This window comes from Malurus melanocephalus, unplaced genomic scaffold (genome assembly GCF_030028575.1).
Source record: "Malurus melanocephalus ecotype Western Australia unplaced genomic scaffold, MMel_1.1 scaffold_13, whole genome shotgun sequence".
NCBI classification, from domain to species: Eukaryota; Metazoa; Chordata; class Aves; order Passeriformes; family Maluridae; genus Malurus; species Malurus melanocephalus.
The window spans coordinates 1,066,816-1,080,357 of NW_026623245.1; the positions used below are offsets into that span (position 1 = coordinate 1,066,816).

The 13,542-nt window shown below is 39.2% G+C and overlaps 1 protein-coding gene across 3 annotated transcripts in view; it reads left to right on the forward strand.

Moving 5' to 3' along the window:
- ACYP2 (acylphosphatase 2) overlaps positions 1-13,542 on the forward strand; it is a 33,044-nt gene that overhangs the window by 5,849 nt on the left and 13,653 nt on the right. Inside the window, exon 4 of one of the 3 annotated variants that reach the window (XR_008966389.1) lies at positions 788-909. The exons of the other annotated variants lie outside the window; for them this stretch is intronic. The gene's annotated coding sequence lies outside the window, so the exon portion shown is untranslated. The remainder of the gene's footprint in view (positions 1-787; positions 910-13,542) is intronic. 3 annotated transcript variants of the gene reach the window in all.

Consider the following 13,542-nt stretch of genomic DNA (forward strand, 5'->3'; position numbering starts at 1 on the left):
GGTTGGAGCCTGCGTAGTCATGGTGGTTGTTGCCATAGCAACCTTCATTGACAGGCTGGAAGTTGCTTTCCTGGGATAATTTTTTTGATTTTGATGGCATATTGCTTAGTTTTCCATTAGGAAGGGAAGATAAGAGTCTTTGTAGATTGCCAAATTCAGAATTTACTCCAAATATCTAAGGTCTCAAATCAGGCTGACACTTGAAAATGTAAAATCTGAGGCTGTTTTTTAGGTACAAGTACATAACAGCAGTGAGTGTTCTTCCTGTCTCTAGAGAAAGGCAGGGTTCTAAATATAGATGGCTTGAATTGGAAATGGGTTTTAATTAGGAAATTAATGCTAATTCCATTTGAGCATTGTAGTTTTTATTATCAATGTCAGTTAAGAATAATTAAGATTTAACTGGCACAAGACTTAAATTACTTCAGAGTGTAAATGCATAGAAAAATCTCTTTTTTTTTTACCATGTAAAAGAGCAAAAGGAAACTCTGTATTAGTTAATATCTTATTTGTTATTGTTTCATTAATCAAGTGTATCAGAGGTTCCTGTCTGTACCAACTGACATTGAATAAATATTTTTTGCACTATAATTTTTAATTGTTGGCAGAGAATAGCCCTTAAATAGAACTAAATGCTGGTAAAAAAATACCTGTGGAAAAAAAGTATCTAGATATTAATACCCAATTGATGTTTAGYTATAAAATGAACAGGTTTTAATCACTGTTCTGAGATTTTTTCTCCCCATTTTAAAAGGATATTGTTTACATTTTTTTTGCTCAATCTTAGAAGTTTAGGAGAAGAATCCTTAACATTGAATGAACTTATCAGTGGAGATGTGTCACAGTAGGATGGCTGAAATATTCCTGGCATGTGGTGTTCTTGGGAAGCTGACAGATTCTGGAAAAAAGGTTAGAGAGAAATGAAAATCACATTGTTTAATGTTTTTTTACTTAGTTAAAATGCAATCCAATGAAGGTTCTTCGGTTTTTTCTCATTTATGATAGTAATGAACAGTTTTTACATTAATCATTGCTGAAGGTGATTTACACTGTGTCAGTGAATCAATAGCAGATGAGAGAAAAATATAATGGGAATTTTATAATTCTGTGTGGCTCCAAATATAACAAGATTAGGCCTTTCAGGTTTGATTATATTTTTTGCTTAAAAGTAAGACTAATGTATGCTGGAAAACTAAATTGAGCTATAATCTTCATGGGTAATAAAATGGTAAATGTGATTCTTCTCATACTGAATGTTTGAGGTATTAATTTCTTCTCTATAATTATTGCTTAAAWCTGACAGTCTAAATTGTGAATTATTGTAGTTATTGGTCCCGTAAATTAAATTTACTGAACTGTTACTGATGATGGCTTGGGAAAGAATGGGATTCAGCCTTGTTCTTTTAGCCATATTAAATTAGATAAATGAACTAATTAGTTTGTTGTAGCAACTGTACTCAGTTTAAAAGCCAAGGAATGGGTCAGGTAAGTCAGAACATGGATTTTTTTTTTTTGTTATTGAGAATAAAGTGAGTGAGCTGTTGTTAAGCTGAAGGAGAGCTGCACAAAACCACAGGCCCAGTGGCTCATCTTTGTTGTGCTGTGGCTGTGTTGTGCAGTGTCCCAAGGGAATTCCTCTGTCACTCTGAGGCCCAGGAAAATGTACTTTTTTCCCTGTGTGCCTGCAGGGGTTGATGTGGGGAGATGTCCCTGTGCCCTGAAGGTCACCCAGCCCACCAGTGACAGCCAGAAATAGCAGTGGCCTCCTGGCATGTCTCCTCTGCTTTCCACTGGGCTGGATGTGTCTGTTCTCTGCAATGCTGTAAACCACAAAAGCTTTTAGCCATGCTTASGTCTTTCTGGATATAGAATAGTGCAAAAAAATGTTTTCCACACCCCTGCTTCTTCTGCTGGAGTATAAAAATAGCTGCCTTGCATGACCTTGTAGATTTTTTTTTCAGTAGCTTTACTTTCCATAAAGTAAATTCGATAAAGTATTCTTTATCGAATATCTGCTTCCATTTCTTGTCACTGAAGTGTTTTTGTTTATAAAGCATTTACCAGATAATATTCCTGCATGTAAACAGGTCTGAGTTTCTGGGATTTTAGCTCTGGAATAAGAAATGTTTAGTATATGCACTGTGTTGGAAAAATCAGTGTGTTGTTGGGCAAAATGCTTAATTTCTGTCTCTGGTGGATGTTGCATTAATGCTCCCAAGTCCTTTAGCAGTGTTAGCAACCAAATCTGAGTTTTCTATGGAATTCCAGACTTTTATGAGCTTCACTGATGTGTATCTGTGGGAACACTCAATTCCAGCATCCCTGCTGCACAGTTAGAAGCAGGAAGGATTGCATGGTTGTATTGGATTGTGCTGTAAACACAGGCAAGTTGAGCTGTTGTTTGAACACTCAATTTAGGCATTTTATTGCTTAATTAGGAGTGATGTGCCTTTCATCCACACTAGGAAGTCAAACTTGTTTTTACTCTAAATTAATCGTAACTAAACCCAATAACTGTTCTATGAAGGATTGGTTGAGCTTTGTGGGAGACTGATTTCAAAATAGAAATTCCAGTGCAATACATGATTTCTACTGGGAGCATTTTATTCATTTGAGCATTTATACATTCTTTATTATTTAGACCACATGTAATGCTTTGATATTTCCAAAATGAAGGTGTTCTATTCTTGCTGATGCAGTTGGATGTAGTGCAGTTCAATGCCATTAATTGGGCTTTTTGTGCTGAATAAAGTATTTTACATGTCCTTAGTGCTCCACCACTACCCTTAGAGAGGCACTAATGAGTAAAATTCAGCTTAAAGTAGGATTTTTAAATGGCTTTTGTTGTTTGGGTTATCAGGGTGGGTAACTGCACACAGTTAAAAATAGATCTTTGGCAATAAACTGGTAATTATCAATAAAAGCATGTACTTAGTGTATGTTTCCTTGAAATGTATTTGGGTTGTGGTGTTTCAAATAAATTCTGAAAATAAAAAACAACTTGTGACTCTTCAAGAACAACTTCAGGAGTGTAAATTTTTTGCTTTCCATTTGAAAATTTGGAATTGTGCTGATGTTTAAAAATTACTGAGCAGTGAACAAATCTGTTAGGACCATTTTTCTGTCTTAGACGGGATGAAGGGTGTTTTTGGGTCTGGATGTCCGCCTTTGTAATCCATAGGAGAAAGTAACATTAAACTAATAGTAAAGTTGCATGGTGTTAGGATGGGAAGACTTGTATGAGGATGCTGCTGCTGTCCCCAAAGGGGTGTCACAACTGTGCAGACATTCAGGTGAAGCTGCTCTTGGTGGGAAATCAGGGAGGRGAGTTTTCCAGGTATTTTACATGTACAGTACTGAAGGAGCGCTCCCACAGGAATGCCAAGGTGTATCCYAGATGGACAGCATTTGGCAGACTTAACCAGGAACCCTGTCCTGATGGGTGGATTTAGTTGTGAGTTTATTGATGTAATTATGCACAAATCATGAATCTTGCTGCTACTGATCTTACCAATGTTGTGGTGGTGAAAAGCATCTTTGGGATGTCAGCACTTCCTTAGTCAGRTGAATCTAGCAGTTGAAGCAAAATCTTTATTCTTTATCCCATGCTGCATGATAGCCAGAAAGGGAGAGGGAGCTACTTCCAGCTTTTATAAGGAACTCTGAAGCCTATAGATGTTGCTGAGTTACCTGTTTGTTTTATTCCCTAAATTACTGTAGTGCTGATTTGGCTTGTTGGCAAGCTCTGTCTAGATTATTTACCATGTTTTTATAAAAAAAGTTTTTTTCATGCTCATGTACTTGAGATACAGCATTTGCCAACAGCAGAAAAATCAAAATGACTTCTGATGCTGCTCTTCCCTCAGCCACTATTGGAGCATTGCTGCAGTAGGAAAAAAGTCTCTCTGGGTAACTACATTATATAACTCAATTTTACCTTGTTCTTTCTTCCCAGCTACTTCCTCCTTTCCTTGGTCTGACTCTCTAGGGAAATAAGTTTCTTTGCTTAATGTGGTGCCCTGAGATGTTTCCCTTGAACTATGCCGGATGTCACCAGCTATCCTGCAGAGTTTTTATTATTTTTGATATCTTTCTGTGGCCTCTCAGAAGGGGGATCCCAAAGTCTTTCTAGAAAGAATCACTTGGAGAARTCCCTGGGTTTGGTCTGCCAGCCTTTTGCTCTCCAGCTAATTCACTACAGGCACTCTGTGACTGGATTAGAAGCTTTCTTTTCAGAGCTGGTTTATCTTRGAGATGTTTTTTCTGTAGCTGGGGTGAAACAGCTGGCTGGGCTCATCTATAATGAATGCTCTGCTTGTGTACCTTCAATGCTTTCCACTGGTGCTCACATTTGTGCTCTGTTTTTGTGATGCCCTGGGCTCTTCCTGCTGCTAAAGGAACAAAGGAAATCAGTCTGGAAAGTGTTCAGAACTTCATGGGAGAAAAAAAGGCTAAGTTTTTAAATTTGGGAAAAAAATCAGGCATTAAATTTAATTAATGCCCAGTTTAAAATTAGGCAGCTGATACTCAGYTTATCCAAAGTTTCCTTGAGGTCCCGGTGAATATTCTGGTGGGAGAAGACTCTATGCAAGGAGTTTTCCTTCCCTTGTTGACTYTGTAGGGCTGTAGAATTTTAATATGTGCTAGAAAACAAACCATCTGGAGCAAAATCCCAGTCTATTCCAGTTTGCAAATCTCCCAGCAACTGATTAATGAGGTTTCATTCATTAYGATTCTGGATCTGAACAGCTTTGGTGTATCATTATAAGAGCTCACCTGAAATCATGTTGCGCTCTACAAATGCTCATCCTGAGCCTCTGACCCTCCTCACTGTATGATAAAAAATCCTTTCTTGATGTTGAATTTTAAGGTCAGTGCTAGAAACTTCAAGCAGCACAGCTCTACCCCACTGTTGGTCTGGTTAGGCTTAAAATAATGTTTCGTTTTAGATGGCTGATGTCTTACAGGATAGATTTTCAGGAGTTCAGAAAAAGCAAGAAGTTTGTCTGGGTATTCTAGGAGGGGTGTAGAAAAGCAGCTGCCTGCTGCCAGTCTGAGATCTCTCTGACCTGCCCTGCTTTTYGGGGCTGTGGATCCAGGAGCTGGAGTCTGGAAACTGAACTCTTTCTTGACAGGGAGCTGCAGGGCTCTACTTTTGTTAGAAAGAATATTCCAATAGATTGCAAATTCCATTTTGGAGATGAATGTGTTCAACCTCAGGTGAATTGCAAAGTTTTCCAAGGAATAACACCTGTAACTTATCCATGCTTGGGAGTACATGCAGAGATGGAATTCTGCCTCTGCAGCAGATTTCTATTGCCTGTGCTGCTCCCTGCTCAGCAGGAAACAGTGTCACTCCACTGCAACGATGRGAAAACACCTTTGCTTCATCACAAACATCACTCCTCGTGCCTATYGGTGCTTTTAAAAGCCTTGCCTGGGATGTGATCGAGATCTTATGGATGTCTGTGTTTTCCAGATTTCTGTCTTGTCTGGCTCGCACAGCACATGAGCAGTTTTGTGTCAAGTTCAGCTGTCAGGACCTGCTGTTACTCAGCCGGGAAGAGTTGATGCTCTTATTGCAGTTTGTGATGTCCTAAATCAGCAGCAATGCAGTGCTGCTACAAAAACCAGAATTCACATTTGCTTTTTGCTTTATTAATGGAGCTGCAATTSAGAGCCATGAAGGGACTACATGAATTTAAAATGGGAGCTTAGGCAAAGTTTGGTRAACACTTGTTTTTTAAATTCCTAGCACAAATGTGAATTCAAATTGAAATAATTTTGTTAAGTAGTTATGCATGGATTGTTCCCATGATGCACATGGAGGAACTGGGGCACAGAGCAGAATCAGTACAGTCTCTTATGGCAAATTTGTGATGGAGCTGAGAGCAAGTGTGGGAGTGTTGATATCCAGTCCTATGCTAATCCCTGGAATGGAGTTTCTCCCTGTAAATTGTTGGCGCTCTGTGCATTGGTTAACTAATGTCAATGAAGCACTGCTCAGAATTTCAGGGTGTTTTAGTCTCTTATCTAGTTCCCAGTAACTGCTTTGGGACTGCTCTAGCTGCATTATTGTATCAGCTGATTGCTCTGGCCCAGCTGGAGCTATTGCATTCTGCCAGGTCCAGAAGAAATCCATCTTTCTAATCTCAAAAGTGTTCAAGAGTACAAAAAAAAAAATAGGCTGGAGTCAGTCAGGACCTCATTCTGCTTTATCAACATGAAATTCCTACTACCAAAAAACAGATGGTAAAATTAAGAAATAGAGGCAGAGAATGAGAATGTGCTGTAGGTTTCCATTGTAATTTAGTACCGAGAGGAGCTGATTGGCTCAATTGCTCAGGAATTCTGGTGCTGACTCTGAATTCAAGTTGTTCCCTGTTCCGTTCACCACTCACTCTTTGCTCTTCTGGTCCTGTAGTTTAAAACAAAACAAAACTGTTCAACTTTGCTTGTTAGTAGCTATAAAATACAAACATGCCCTTTGTAGTTCTCACACCAGAAGCAAAGCAATTGTTATGTATGCCAGCTTGCCTTTTTTTTTTTTTTTTTTKYTAAATKYTAACATTAATAATAATTAWTTKGATAWTTACATARAAATTTTCTTTCTGGCTCATGTCCATATGGATCGTATGGGCAGAAAATGCAGTGTGGAGTGGAACAYACGAGCAATTAATCGTTTCAGTGAGTGCCTGTAAACAAGGTCAGCTCAGCAGGCATCCAGGAAATCTCTTCTGAAATGTGATGCTGTCTTCATTATCCTTTTAGAGGGGCTTGGTGTAGGACYAGAACATCAGCAGGATTGCTCTGAGTGCACACAGCACATTTCTGAGGGCCTGTAAACACAGAGAGGAACATTTAAAAAAACCCAGACCTGCAATATTTTATTAGAAGTGTGTATTAGTCTCATCTGTGGAAGCTGTTCTTTTGCCTGAGTTTGGTCACAATTATTCAGGCTAACAAAAATCTGTTCAACTTGGTGTCTGGTTTTCTATTTTAGCTAATATCAGATGGGATGTTTCTGGTTGGGAATACTAAGAAGGTGTGGAAGGCTGACAACCTCAATATTTACTGAGTTACATGTTCTGAGAAATGCTGAATATTTTGCTTGGTGTTGTTTAATAGAATTAAAAATCTTGAGTTCTTAGTGGTTATGCTATGCTGTGTGGAGACACAGGAATTGCCAAGTCTGAAGTACATGGGGCTCAGGCTGAGTTAAAATGTCCCTCTGCCATGAGGGATTGATGTTGGAGGGGATGCTGAAGCTCTGGGATGGTGCTGGGAACTGTGCTAGAAATCCTTCCTGCTGGAGACCTGCCCAATGCCTTTGCCCTAAGGAAACCACTTTGTTATTAGCTCTCCTCTTCCTAATTATTCTCCCAAATGGAGATAAAAAATGAACTTAATGGCTTTAGCTGGAGTCCTGCATGGAAATTTGTCTTCTCCCGAGGGGATCAAGTCACTGGGAACATGACTCCTRTAGAAAGACCTAAAAGTGTCTGTGTTACCGTGGGGTTTGAAAATAGAACTTCCTGAAATGCTCTTAAGTGTTTTTCCAGCTGATGTGGCTTTCCAGAGGGATGACCTTCACCTTGAGCTGGATGTCTGAGTGCAGAGCCCAGGTGCCTTCAGTGGGATTGTGCCTGTGCATATCTCCCTGACTTGTTATGGGAAACACTTTCCTTGCTCCTCTGGCCTGTTTAAATCACAGTGTGTGCTTTGGGACGTTGGGGACTGGACAGAAATAGAATATTCTTTGTTCTGGGCCAGGTGATCTGTGCTGCCTATCCCAGTGTTTCCAGGGAATAGCAGGAATTGATGTGCCAGACCACTGAAAGCAGGGACTGTGCAGCCCCTTGGGTTATGTGGGGCAGTGTCCAGGGCAGCCAAGTGTTTGTTTGCAGGGTGGTTTTCCTGGCAGGCAGCTGCTTATTATGGCTGTTGTTAGAGAAAACCTCAGAGGACTAAATGGGAAAGGACAGAGGGTTTATAATCCTTTCAATAATGCATTCATGCCAATGAAGTTATACCTGGTATGTAGCAARTGTTAATTTCAAACAGCTCTATTTAGGTAGGAATAAATTCTCTGATCTACACCTCTCAAAATACAGTCCAGAATGGGCATGATGAGCTGGTCACAAGATTAGGCAAATCCTTTGGTGGAAGTTGATGGTGAAAGGGACCACAGAGGTGCTGTGGGCTGCCCGAGGGTGGAACACACAGTCCATTTCCAGGGAGTGTTGATGCCACTTGTTTGGAGCTCTGTGGTTGGTAACCCTGTTCTCAACCTGCCTCCCTGCTCTTAGAGTGGATCAGYGGGGGAACATGCCAGTGGCTTTTGGAATTCATCTCAAGGTCACATCTAAATACAGGAGAACAAAAGGGAAGGGCTGTGCTGCATTTTCCCCCCAGTCTRTGCAAGAGCAGAGTATCCTCTATGGCTTTTATGAACTGATCCTGGGATTTGCTGAAGAGGAAGGAAAGAGCTGAAGTACTCAAAATAGTGACATAAAAGAAAATATTAGTTCTGGTTCYGTAACCAGCTCAAAAAGCAGAGAAATAAGATGGGCATGAGAACCAGGTACTTCTATTTTTGTTGGTGATTCTGTCTCTCTGCAAGAGGGGCAAGAGCAGCTGTGTTGAGGCCAGCAGATACTGAAATCCAGGAGCACTTTTGTGTCCTGGCTCTATTCCAGCTTAACAGGAAGCAAGATCCTCTGGTGGCAATTAAGGTTGAAGTTTGGGTTATTTTATAYCACTATAATGTGGCAGAGTAACTGGATGACGAAGAAATTCTGTCTTGATGACATTTAAGCTGTCTGGTGATAAATAAAAAAAATGAAGAAAACCTCATGAAGAGGTTTTGCAAAGCGTATGGTCTGGATGAAAAAAAAAATTCTAAGAAAGGTTAAAAATTTAATTCCAGTGGGAGAAAGGTTTATGACTCAAGGAATTATGCCAGGAGACCTGTGGGTCTAGCAAATAGTTTCTGGTGTGTTGAAGTTGCTGAATAAAAACTCTAGAAAGGGAGGTTAGTTTTAAATAATTATAGAGAACAGAGTTTTTAATTGTTTTCAGGCACACTGATAATATTTAATTCACTAATGACTCACTGATAGCATCTTGATTGAGTGCATTGCTAATTAAATATTTTTGTGACTATACTTTGTGTTTTTTTCTCAAGGCCCTAGTGCTTGGTACAAAGCTACTCTATAAGAATTGAAGTTCTATTTTAAATAAAGGTTTGTAGCCTTCCATATTGCACTGCTGAGATAATGTCAAAACCCAAAGGCAAGCAAACATCTGAATTTTGCTTTTATGATGGCAGATTTCAGCTGGTCTCATGATTTTTTGGCACTTGATTAACAAATCTGATCATGAGTGATTATTATTAATCCTTAGTGAAAAGAAGATAGTAGGAGTACTATGAATAAGTTTTAGGCATTTCCTATTCTGTTCAGGTTCATTGTACACATTGCTGCTGTGTTGTCTAGTTACCCTAATTAAAAAAAAAAAAAAAAAAAAGTAAAAAGAAAATTATTATGTTCAAATAAGGTCATGATATATGTTTTTTTTTTTTAATCAGAGTCAGTGTGATACTGACAACAAATGAGAAAAAGCAGATCCTGAATCAGTGATGGATAATTTCCTGAAGTCTGTCTTTGGACTGTGGAGGCTTTGTATCTTATCAGCTAGGGTTGTAAAATGTAATCCAGACACTCAAGGAAAACAAAACAAGCATTTTCTTCCAAAACCATGTAATTTCCCTTGTTTTCAGTATGTTTCTGCACTAGTTACTTGTGGGCGGTCACGGAGCTGTGTTGAGCATTTCTCAGTTTACTTCATGTTGTTTGGTTTCAAGCCCAAACCAAATAATGGACAGCATTTGGATTTTTGCATCAGGTTCGGCCTGTTTGCAGTTTCTGAAAATCCTTAGCTTGAGGAGCAAAACTGGATACCTTTGAGATTGGCAAGGTCTTGAGGATTGAGCAAATTCTCCTTAACTTTCCCTTCAGAACTCTGTAGGATTTAAGTGATGCCAAGGAACCATTTTCCGGCTGACTTGGCATGTACAGTGCCGTTACTGTCAGGAAAGTTTGGTTCAGAGTGCAGCTCACTCCTGTTGCCTTGTGAAAATGGCCCTGGGAGYAGCCCTTGTTTCATTTTTCCAGCTGTATTTTCCATTTCCAGAGCTTATCCCAAAGTCATGGCTCATCTCTGACTCATCGTGCAGAGGTTCCCTAGAGTCCTAAGTTTTCCTGAGTCAAAACAACCCTTGGGTTGTATCTGCAACAGCAGAAATTGTCAATTGTGTAATGATTAACACATTGGGTCAATGGTGAGCTGAGGAGTTGTATTTACTTTTAAAAATTACATATTTTTTGCAATTAACCATTACTCAGGGCAATAGTGTATCAGGACACTACAGATCATTTGGTTTGAGATAGAGATGTCCTAATATTGTTATGGACAGTGAGTTGTGAATGAGTTGGAATTGTTTGGATGCTCTTCTGTCAGCTTTTAAGATACTGTGTTTTGGATAGCGTTTTTGTGAAATCATTAGACAGGAAGGTGAAAATAGGGCTGAAACTGCCAGGAAAATGTGGTGAGGTCCAAAATCTCTGCCATTGCCACGAATACTGRAAAGAGTAAAAAGATGACAAGCTTTTGAGGTTACTTTGAAATGTATTTTTTTGAAAGGAATGAAAACATATTTGCCCAGAGATAATTAATAAGCTAAAATCTAAGATAATGATGCTGATAGAAAGGGTCAATCTTCAGTGGAATGATTATGAAAAGCCTTTTATTTATCTTTTCTACAACATATAAACTCTCTTTCCTGGCTCTATGCATTGTGTGAAAGAGCACAGTTGATTAGAGACTATTTATACCAGTCCTCATCAGTCTCTGAGCCTGCAACACAGCAATGGGGGTATCCAAGATCTCTTTCAATCATATAACCTAAAATTAAACCATGCAAGTACTCTGTCTTTGTCTCTAACTTTTCTATTTCACCTTATCCAGAGCTGGGAAAAGCTTCTCCTTGACCAGCTGGCCTGTGTTCCTCTTCCTTGTTCTTCCTGCCATGCTTTATTTCTGATTTTTCTCATTTGCTGTTCTGATTCACTGCTGGCATCTCATTTCTCTGCTGGAAGCTGCACTTCCTCAGTCACTGGTACAATGGTTTTGGCTCTGTGTAGCTATTTAGCAAAATAGTTTAAGGTACTTGTAATTGGAGGATTTGATTCTCTTGTCATTTAAAATAATATATATTTTAAATTAATCCTTGTTGATACGGCTTTGTAGTTCAAAATTTTTACACTAGATGTCAATMTACTTGCATATGTGGAAGTTACTATTTTGTGCCTTCTAGATACTTCTCTCAGCAATTCCCCTACTAAAATGCTGCTTTCCATCTGCTTTGCAGGGGAATGAATGCCAGGAGAAAAGGGATGAGTTGAAATATTGATTTTCTTTTGGTGGCTGATGTTGAACACGGCTTTTTGCAAATATGAGCAGTTTTGGGGTTGTCAAGTGTAATTAAAATCACTTATTTCACTGAAGCTGGTTGACAGCTTTAATGGAAAATGAAATTTCAGCCAATGCAGAGAAACTGGTTCCAGTGGTTATTTCTTAATCTTTCCCTCTTTTCAGATACTGTTCTTTCAGGGTTTGATGGAAATGAGATCTCACTGTTTACAAAAACATTTCCCACTGTGCTGTGGCAGAGCCAGTGCTCCAAGGAACTGTTTGGGAGTAAATGGAACTAATTCCTGCTAGGAATGCAGAATTCAGTGAGTTACATGTAAGTGTCTTGTCACAGAACAAYTAATAATTGTTATTAACCATATAGACCCTTTCCTCATTAAATTAACTTCTTCCCTTGTGTTACAACTCTGATTTTGTGACTACCTCTGCCTTTTCTCAGAGGCCCCAGAGTGCAGAAGATTTTTATTTCAAGCAGCATTTAAAACATTTTGATTTGTATTTGTGAAAGATGAACCAAGGAGATGTCTTGTGTTGCACTCTAATCCTATGCTTTTAAAAATTTTTTGAAGTGCATATCACTGCCTTATTAATACAGTTTCCTAGGATTTTTTGTAATAAATTCAAGAGATTTAAAAACTCCARACATTGGAGAACCAAGGTGGCTGGAACTTTTAGGCATTTGGAGAACTATATTATTTAGAAATCAGTTTTAAAAAGGAAAGAATATATTCAACATGGCAGTAAAACAGAGAAGGCAGACAGAGCATCCTGGCTTGTTAAAAGTTTCCTTTATCCCTGGTGGGAAGAAATTATATAAGAATTTTAACTATGCAGAGGCTTGAAGAATTCATGATTCTTCATTATGAAGTTGATTGCTGAGGAAGAGTGAGACAGGCCTGAATTTCTTTAACTTATTAATTATTGGGAGGTTTTTWTCATTCTAAAATACTAAAAGGCTTTTTGTTGCCCAGTTCCACTTGGTAGCTCAAAATGCTTTTGAACTTCTAGAAAATGAAAAATTCATCATTTGGGATTTTTGAAGGATTTCCTGAAGTCTTAGAAGTTGGTTTCTGACTGGAGGTTCCTGAAAGGTCAATGGGAAAAGGTGACCTTCATAGTTATGTCTCACTTATTTTGTGTTATTTCATAAGGCTGAATATCAGTAAATTTGTGTGAAAACAGCTGCTGAAAGTGATGAATGTATATAAAGTAATAATTAATGAAGAATAATTTGCTTTACAAAAAACGCTTTTGATGAGCTGGGATCATTTGTATTCTCTAGCCAGTAACAGTTTCATTGTCTGAAAGAATTTTGCCATAAGGGAAGTGTTTTGCATTCCTTAGCAAACACAAACTCTCCCAGGATTGACTGAAGTGCCCTGAAGAAGTGTAAGTAATAAGTAATTGCTTGGAACCTGGAATTTTTTTGAAATTGGATTTACTTTAAAAACATATCAGGAAAGAGTGAAGTTTGAATGTTGCATAGTAACATCATGTAACAGATTTAGGTCTTCTTTATCACATTTTACATAAAAATCCTCAGCTTTGAGCTCTGTTGCTTTGGAGCAGCCTACAAAGTGATTTTTATAGAAGCACAGGAGTGGAAAGTGTACGCAGTTCTTCAATTGTCTTCTGTGTTTGATATGTGGATCAAAAGGAAGGAAGGCTTGGTTTTGGCCCCTGTCACTTGGTGTCCCCTCACGCACTGGAGCTGTTCTGTTTTTGCCTTCCTCAGACTCCTCAGCAACCACGGAACCTCCTTAGGAGGTTTGGGGTGGTGCCCTCATTCTCCATAGATTTTTCCTGCCAGCCTACTGGAAATCAGCTCTGCAGAGAAGGATTTGGGGGTCCTGGTGGACACCAAGGTGTCCCTGACCAGCAGTGTCCTGGAGGCCAGGAGGGCTGATGGGATCCTGGGATGCATTGGAAGAGCATTCCCAGCAAGTCCGGGGGGCTGATCCTGGTGAGGCCCATCTGAAGTGCTGTGTTTAGTTCTGGGCTCCTCAGGACAGGAGGAACACAGAGCTCCTGGAGTGGGGCCAGCAGAGG